This window comes from Zea mays, chromosome 7 (genome assembly GCF_902167145.1).
Source record: "Zea mays cultivar B73 chromosome 7, Zm-B73-REFERENCE-NAM-5.0, whole genome shotgun sequence".
NCBI classification, from domain to species: domain Eukaryota; kingdom Viridiplantae; phylum Streptophyta; class Magnoliopsida; order Poales; family Poaceae; genus Zea; species Zea mays.
The window spans coordinates 170,234,873-170,243,056 of record NC_050102.1 but is presented as its reverse complement, the minus strand read 5'-3'; the positions used below and the strand labels follow the sequence as shown (position 1 = coordinate 170,243,056).

The 8,184-nt window shown below is 41.9% G+C and overlaps 1 long non-coding RNA gene across 1 annotated transcript; it reads right to left on the bottom strand.

Annotated features, from left to right (window-relative positions):
- Positions 1 to 2,629: 2,629 nt before the first annotated feature.
- Positions 2,630 to 6,694, bottom strand: LOC118472997 (uncharacterized). Its single transcript, XR_004851591.1, has 2 exons — positions 5,640 to 6,694; positions 2,630 to 4,185 (listed from the first exon to the last, which is right to left on the bottom strand). It is a non-coding gene; the product is annotated as an uncharacterized lncRNA (long non-coding RNA).
- Positions 6,695 to 8,184: the final 1,490 nt, after the last annotated feature.

The following is an 8,184-nucleotide window of genomic DNA, read 5'->3' as shown; positions in this document are numbered from 1 at the left end:
GTTTCTCTAGGGAATATAGCATGTATCACATTATCGATGCAAGGTTCCATGTGTGCAGTTGCCACTAAGATCAAGAGAAAGGAGTCTCCACATGAAAAGGGTGATTTTATCACATGATTAGACACAGATAGGTTTCGATTTTCGATGGAGATTTCTGAATGGGTAGAAAATTTACCAAGGAATACATCAGAGTTATATACTCTTTTGATCTAACAATGATGGCATATGTGGCTTGATCATTCTGACAAACAACATAGAAATCATTTCAAGGAAGCAGTCTACGGAAGATAACATGTCAGTGTAGTTCCATAATGCATCATAGCTAGAGACTTCGATACCAGCATACCGAACAGCACTACCATGTGTCGGCCGCCACATGAGACTTTCGGCTTTACGCGGCACCATAAGTCATTAACTGGGACACCATCATCGAACTAGCACCGATAATGAATCTCACGTGGTAAGAACAATTTGCGCAAAGATAACATATCGATATAGTCTCATAATGGATTATGACTACTAACTGTGATACTAGCGCGTGCCAAGTAGCGCAACCATGTGTTGATCACCCACAGGAGGCCCTCGGTTTCGTCGTAGCACCATCAGTTTTAGCCATAACACCATTGCGAGACGTAATCAATAAGAAATCTCACATGGCACAGATAGACTGAGCAAGGGTGACAATATACAAAGAGACTCTACCTATAAGAATGATTACAAGTAGAGAGCCAAATAGATCATGGCCCGGTGAAGTGAACACGATACGACCAAAACCAAAAATTGGTTGATTAGGGAGTACGATGGGAGACTGTTACTTTAGCCCCAAGCATATTTCTATGTCCATCGCAGAGATTATCATGTCAATAATTAGCGTCCAATAAGATATGGAAGGGAAACAATCATAAGATTCAATTGATAAGCCTTCGAGAGATATGAAAAAAAACGAAGGCATTAAATTCAACAAAATGATTGGGCACTGCTTTCCTAGGTTGGACTGAGAAAGCAACAAGATGATCCTGATGGAGACGCAAACTGACATAGAGATATCAGCTTGCACCAACCGAACAAAGGTACGTTTTAGGATGAAAATATGACCATAAGAGCTACAAGTTGGCTGTTAAGATCAGGGACTCGAGATTATTATTATTTTTTAAGTTTGAGTGCATCTTAGGTCCAATAAGGGGATTACCTAAACATCTATTTATATGACCCTGATCACAAAGTAACGATGGAAAAATTCAGACTCGTCCACGTTTGGAAACTGGGGAAAAATTTCAGGGAATTAACATCGATTTGGGTCATGGCTCCTAGATGAGGACATGGCCAAATTTTTAGTTTACACAAACATACCACCAACATTCTACCGGCACAAACACACCAGAACAAACACAAGTTGGACTAGCGGTCAAATTAAGAAGAACCACAAACCACATAAAGACATGTCTAAAGGACATAACAAACAAAACTAAAAATTTCTTATAGAACAGTAATACTTCATACAGTTTTCAATTATTTATTATCAGAATAAAGATGAGAAAAGCATGTTCGTTCACAATCACCAATTATTAGAATAAGGGTGAGAGAAGCATATTTGTGCACAAACAACAAACACAATGCAACAATCAGGATGCATGCTCGTCCTATTCGTTCTCACGAATTTCGCCAACATAATGTGGCAATTGCGTTCTATATCGGTGGCATACCTACGTTCTCTCTCGATATATTGCTAGTCGTTAGCTACACATACGAGTTCGAAGTTAGTGTACCTGCAGAAAATTTCATCACATCCCAGTTCCCAATGGTGCAATTCACACATGACAGTTTATCACAGTTTATACTCCATATATTTCTATATAGAGGCCAGCTCCTCATTAAGCGCCGAGCCACGCATAGGCGCCGCTGCCACACTTTAACCATAGGGCAGCTCATTATGGTAACTCACCTTCTTACCTGAGCGTAGGTGCGTCGTTGCAAATACATTACACTTCTCAGTATTCCCATGTCTGTATACCCATACACATCCATGGGGTACTGAATCCCGGAAAAGTAATTACTCCACATCGCAGCCTTCATATATACATATGTGTAACATGTATATAATCAAGCGCCACAATTAAGCACTCCCCTAGACCGACGTTTGTTCGGTCATGCTCTCACAACTCACGTTACCTGAGCGTCGATCCATTCAAAACTGAATGGCCTCAAGAATAACAATACACATGTATGCAATACCCTTCCCTGGTTGTGGGTTAGTATTCGGAACTAAGCCACCTAGTAGTCCTTAACTTAGGGCTTAACAGAGGATGTCGCTAGCATTATAGTTTTTCAAATCTGTTTTTCAAAACCAAACAATGTGTTTAGTTGAAAATAAGTTTTTCGAAACCAAAACTTTGTTTTAAAAATATGTATGTGACCGTATTATACTTAATTCAGCTCCGATACCAGCTATCGCAGAACCTCCCAAGTTATCAGGCCCACATGCACCTGTCCTTGTCTCAAAGACCTCATACAGCTATGCGTGTGCACCAAACAACTTAACAGGATCTGTCCGAGTGCCCCGAGGACCCCGGATAAACGACTTATCGCCAAGATCGCATGATTAAGTAAATACAAATCACACACCAACATTTGCAGCGGAAATAAATTCTTTATTACAAAATGATTACATGTTACAATAATTTTACATTATACAATTATCGGAGTGATTACAAGAGAAAATGATTCAAAAGAATTACAAATTAAAATGTATAAAATATTTATAGGTTTTCAAATACATGCTAGCTTAAGTGACAATCCTCAATAAAGAAGCTAAAGATGGGATATACTTATATAAGAAGGCCGAGCCCACCAGCACTTAGCACCATCCACAACAGAACAAACTTATAACCTGAAAAACAACAGGGAATAAAGCCCTGAGTACGCAATTACTCAGCAAGACTTACCCGACTAAAGAAAAGACTCTCAAGGGTATGCTGGTTTAAAAAGGATTCAAGATAAGGCTCATCAAGTTTCAAAGACTCATTTTTGCAGAAAAGCTTACTAGTAGTGGATCCTTATGCCAAAACTTTTACTTCACAAATTAAGTACTTTTCCTGAATCTAGATTTGCCTAATCTAGAGCATTCACTTGTCCTATACTAGCTTCATTTTAGCAGCTTTAGTTTCACTTGTTATCTACGATGCAGGGCAGTGATCCAGTCTTCATATCCGAGAAGTAACGGCGATCCGAATCGATTAATACTCAGCTGAGGATCTCCAACCACACGACATATGTAGCACTTAACCCTGCATATGTCAACTCACCCACAGGTTTCTCAAGACCAGAACGGGTTCACGCGACCCGAGAGCACAGTACTCCACCGTCCAGCCATTGGCCTGGTTGGTACACGTTACTCTCGCCATGGTGCCCGCCATGTTTCCGAGAGTACAGCACCCCACCTTCCAGTCTCTTGCCACGGAGGGTACAAGCTACTCTCGCCATCTCTCCACTCCCAGTGCGTGCGAGCTGTTCTGGTATTGGTCCGACCGAGGCAAAGCTTACCCATGATGAGGCATGTGGCCAGTTAAAGGGTCCTAGATCAGCAAGCCTACTTTCGGTACGGTCCTTAGTCGACACAGACGGGCGACCTTTCCTGCTCAACGTCTGGTCTCATCTTATTATTTAACACCCAAACCATGTACCTGACAGAGGTACCTTACTTGAATGATGAATTCATCACTGCAGATGATGCGCTCACCATTACAAGTCCTTTTTCATAAAACAAACCCATACCAGTGTTACACAACATTCTTTTAAAAAGAATCAAGTTTTAGTTCTTTAGGCAGGGCTAAGCCTCATTAGTTCTTTTTGTAAAACAGGTATCAAGGAGGATAATCAAATTCCAAGGAATGGTAATGCATCAACTGTTTCATCACTCAACTCCTATCACCTAATGCAGCATATAAGTGATAAAAGTTTTAAAACAACAAGGAGGTGGCAAATGCACCGGGGCTTGCCTGGAATAACACTAGGTTAGTGTTTGTTAGACGACGTCCACTTGGCGATCAGCTTTTGGTCTGGCACTTGTTCGGGTCATCCATCCTTAAGTTCGTTCGTCCGCATCGCCTTGCGAAGAAGCCCACGATTAACAACATCTTGTGGTCGACTCAGCCCTGGTCCTTCGCATCAAGCGCTCAACTAGCGCACCTAATGAAATGCAAAATGCACATGTATGAATATAAGAAATAGCACAATACTAGACAACGTTACACGGTCGAGGATTACACGCTACTAACAAGACCTTAGAACCAATTACAAGAAGCGCCAGCTGTCGATAAGATTAACTATAATATTCGCGCTTCTTATGCTCATCCGGTGCTAGCTCAAACATCACGAAACAACACACTAAGCATAAATTTTATTTCTTTCTTAACTAACACCTAACACCAAAGACTAACAATACTTAGGTTAATTAATCTAGTATACCTCGGACTTAGGGTAACAATTAGTAGCTTTACAATTAGCTTTAAAATTACTATTCTAAAATATTATGCAAAGCATATCGACTAAATAAAGCACCCAACTAATGGTTCTAATAAGTAGAACATAATCCTATCGCATAGAGTTCTACAAAACGAATTTCCTAACAACTAAAGATCTAGAGCGTTTATAAGCACTCTCCACTGGCAGTTCTCAAGCTTTCACATAAACGAACTTATCGATCTTACTCGCCTCCTAATTATTTTGGGTAATAACAATTATTTATTTATGACATTTAATATATTAATAAACCTATAGAATGTGATGTCTGATATGATAAGGTATCATCTCTATCCGACAGCACACTAGGCATAAATAACAATAATATAAGTTATCGACTGATTGCTAGAAACATCAATCCATCCTACTCATTACCGATATGCCATTCCCTACAAACATAGAACCAATTCCATCACACTAGACGTAGTATTTCAACAAGCATTCTACATAATATTAATCGTACCACTTATCACATGCATAACATATAGTTAATCATACTCGACACATACAGTTATCAAAGCATCCTTCACATAACCTATGAGCTAACGGTTATTAGACGATGTGATTAAATCACCAGGTACCACTCTTGCTTTTAAAAAAATACGAGAATCATCACAATTAATATATATTATTAATAAAACAAACCAGATAGCTAGAGCAATGATTCCGTACACCGCAACTAATTAGAACTCGAATTAACGAGATCGACGACGATCTACAGTTTCCCCATTTTACCGAACATCCGAGGAGTGCTGCGCTAGAGCTATTTTCACCACCCAACAGTACAACAGCACACCGGCACGACAACGGATCTAGCCATAATTACCAAGGGCACATATACTAAATTAAGGGATCACCACACTAACCCATTAATTTATTTAATGATCTAATTATCACGAATACCCATCCGCTCACCATGACCAAAACGATTTGATAAATTGCAAATCGACGGTGAATCATGGTTTGGGCGTTTTGCCGAACACATAACGGACGCTGCATGGACCTTCACTGCCTACACACTCTAGCCTTCCACGACAGTCGTATACTGCTACACACACATACCATACCACCACAGGGAAATACAGATCACTACACACGGATTGAGATTTTGTCGATCATACCTGCTGTCCTAACCACGGACATCAGCAGTGGTTGCTGGTATGAGACCGCTGTGGCGCCATACGAACACGCAGAGGCGAGCTCAGATGTGAGGGAGAACAGGGATGACGAGGCATCAGGGAGCCGTGGCCACGAGCTTGACGAGAAGACACGCTACTGATGTAGGGCCCGATCAGATGAGGGAGGTCAGCAGCGATGCATGTCTGGTGACCGAAAGGAACTCGGAGGGCGAGACCTACAGGAATCAAGTGCAATAGGCGGAGAAGCAGCTGACGCGCGTGAGCATCAGGGAGCCGGCGGAGGTATCGCTGGTCGGACCAAGGCAGATTCGCTCGCGCAGAGGACGCATGAGGGAGATGCTAGAGTGGACGCATAGGTGATGGGGATTGTGAGCACGAGCTGGGAGTTCCACGGGGTCGCGGCAGGGGAAGACGGAGCGCGCGTAGGAGCTGGAGGCCGAGCGCTGGAAGGAGCACTGGTAGAGGAGACGTCGGCCATGGGGTGAGCAGGGGAGGAACGAATCCGACGACTCGACGGCGGCCGCGACCAGGGAAGGAGCAGCGGCCATGGAGGAGCACTAGGCGCTGGCGAGCTGGGAGACGTCCATGGAAAAGGGCAGGAGCGGCGGCGCGGGAGCAGGAACGGAGTGCTGGGCGACAGAAATATCCCAGGCGCAGAGCGGCGCGGCCAGGAGATAAGCGTGCGCGTGTTGAGAGGAGCTCACCGTGCTGTAGTCCAGGAGACGTACGGGAGACTTCTGGAATTGAAGAATGTACGCGAGAGAAGATCCTAGAATAGAACGATGTGAATAAGCGAGAGGGAGATTCCAGGAACCTGCACGTCATTGGAATAGAGAAGATGTACATTAGCTTCTAGGGAGAAAGGATGAAAAATATGATAAAGACGGTGGAAGGATAAGGAAGGAGAATTTTCTTTTCCTTTTTACTTGAACAAAAAGTGTATAGATAAATACGGATTTTAGAATTAGAGTTTAAAAGGTTAATAAAGTGTGGAACTAAAACAATATCAGGTATAATATTTAGAAAAGATTTGATTTAGTGAATACTCTCAGAGTCAGATCTAGATCTCGACGAGAAACATATGGACCGAACTAAATGAGATCGGCTTGGATATTTCAAACTATATCAAATCTAGTTTAAAACAGATAAACGTCATCGGTTCTGAATATTAGGATTTAGATTTAAAACGAGGAGTAAACGGGCCAATTTAAAGCGCTATCGCCAATTTAAAGCGCTATCGATTAATAGATTATTTTCTCGGGTTTTTAAATAGGAAAGCGAATCGGCTAACCGTTGTTCTAGTTTCATTTAGTTCAAGTTTGTTTTATTCTAAACAGTCCACCCTTAATATTATCGCTACAGAGTTCGTAGAAATCGCTCGAACAAGAACGAAATAATTAGGTGACATTTTTAATTCTCCTTAATCGATAAATTTTAATTTACATTCGTTTCGGTTAAATTTAATAAATTTTGCCCGCTATCTAAACATTTGACTAGAGAGCAATTCGACTAATAACTCTGCGCCTTATATTTCTTGGACATGAACCCGGTCGAAATTATAAACTCGAACTAATTCCGAAATTGCATTCACGCACCCGATAAATTTGAATATCACCGGACTCGATATTTTGGAAGATCGATAAAGTCTAAACTTCACAACATATTTTGGAAAATCTAGATATTTGGAGACATATGGTATATCGAAATCATGATAGGCGAGAATGTCTAGGATTTAGATATAGAGATTATTATTCTCATCGATAGTTCGTGCTTAAGTCCACACTGCTTAACAAGGGGTAAACACCTGGGGTGTTACAACCCCCTATTGGAAAACCAGTGACTATTATGACTTTGTGGTCGGCAAAGTAGTGACGTAGCTTGCGGGCAGTTAGAAGTACTGCATATAATAGCTTCTGAACTTGAGGATACTTTTTCTTCGAGGGACCCAGAACTTCACTGATGAAGTAAACAGGATGTTGCACTGGGTAGGCATGTCCTTCTTCTGCTCGCTCGACTACCAACGCGGTGCTTACCACGTGAGTCGTGCAAGAGATATACAGCAGCAGATCTTCAGCTGGTTGTGTTGACGTGGCTCGCCGTGGCGGCTTCAGCACTGGTGGTGTTGTCAAGAATTTTTTCAGTGCATCTAGAGCTTCCTGTGCTTCTGAGGTCCACTGAAACTTATCCACTTTCTTGAGTAGCTTGTAAAATGGTAAACCTTTTTCTCCCAGCCTGGATATAAATCTGCTCAGAGCTGCCATACATCCAGTAAGTCGCTAAACCTTCTTTTGTGATCGTGGTGCTTCCATTTTCATGATAGCTTCAATCTTATCCGGATTAGCCTCAATTCCCCGGTGGCTGACAATAAATCCGAGTAACTTTCCTGCTGGTACCCCAAAAACACATTTTTCGGGATTAAGCTTCCATCGATACCGCCGTAGACTGTTGAAAACCAGCTGTAAGTCTTCAATGAAGCTTTCCGAGTTCTCCGTTTTGATTACCACATCATCTACGTAGGCTTCCACAC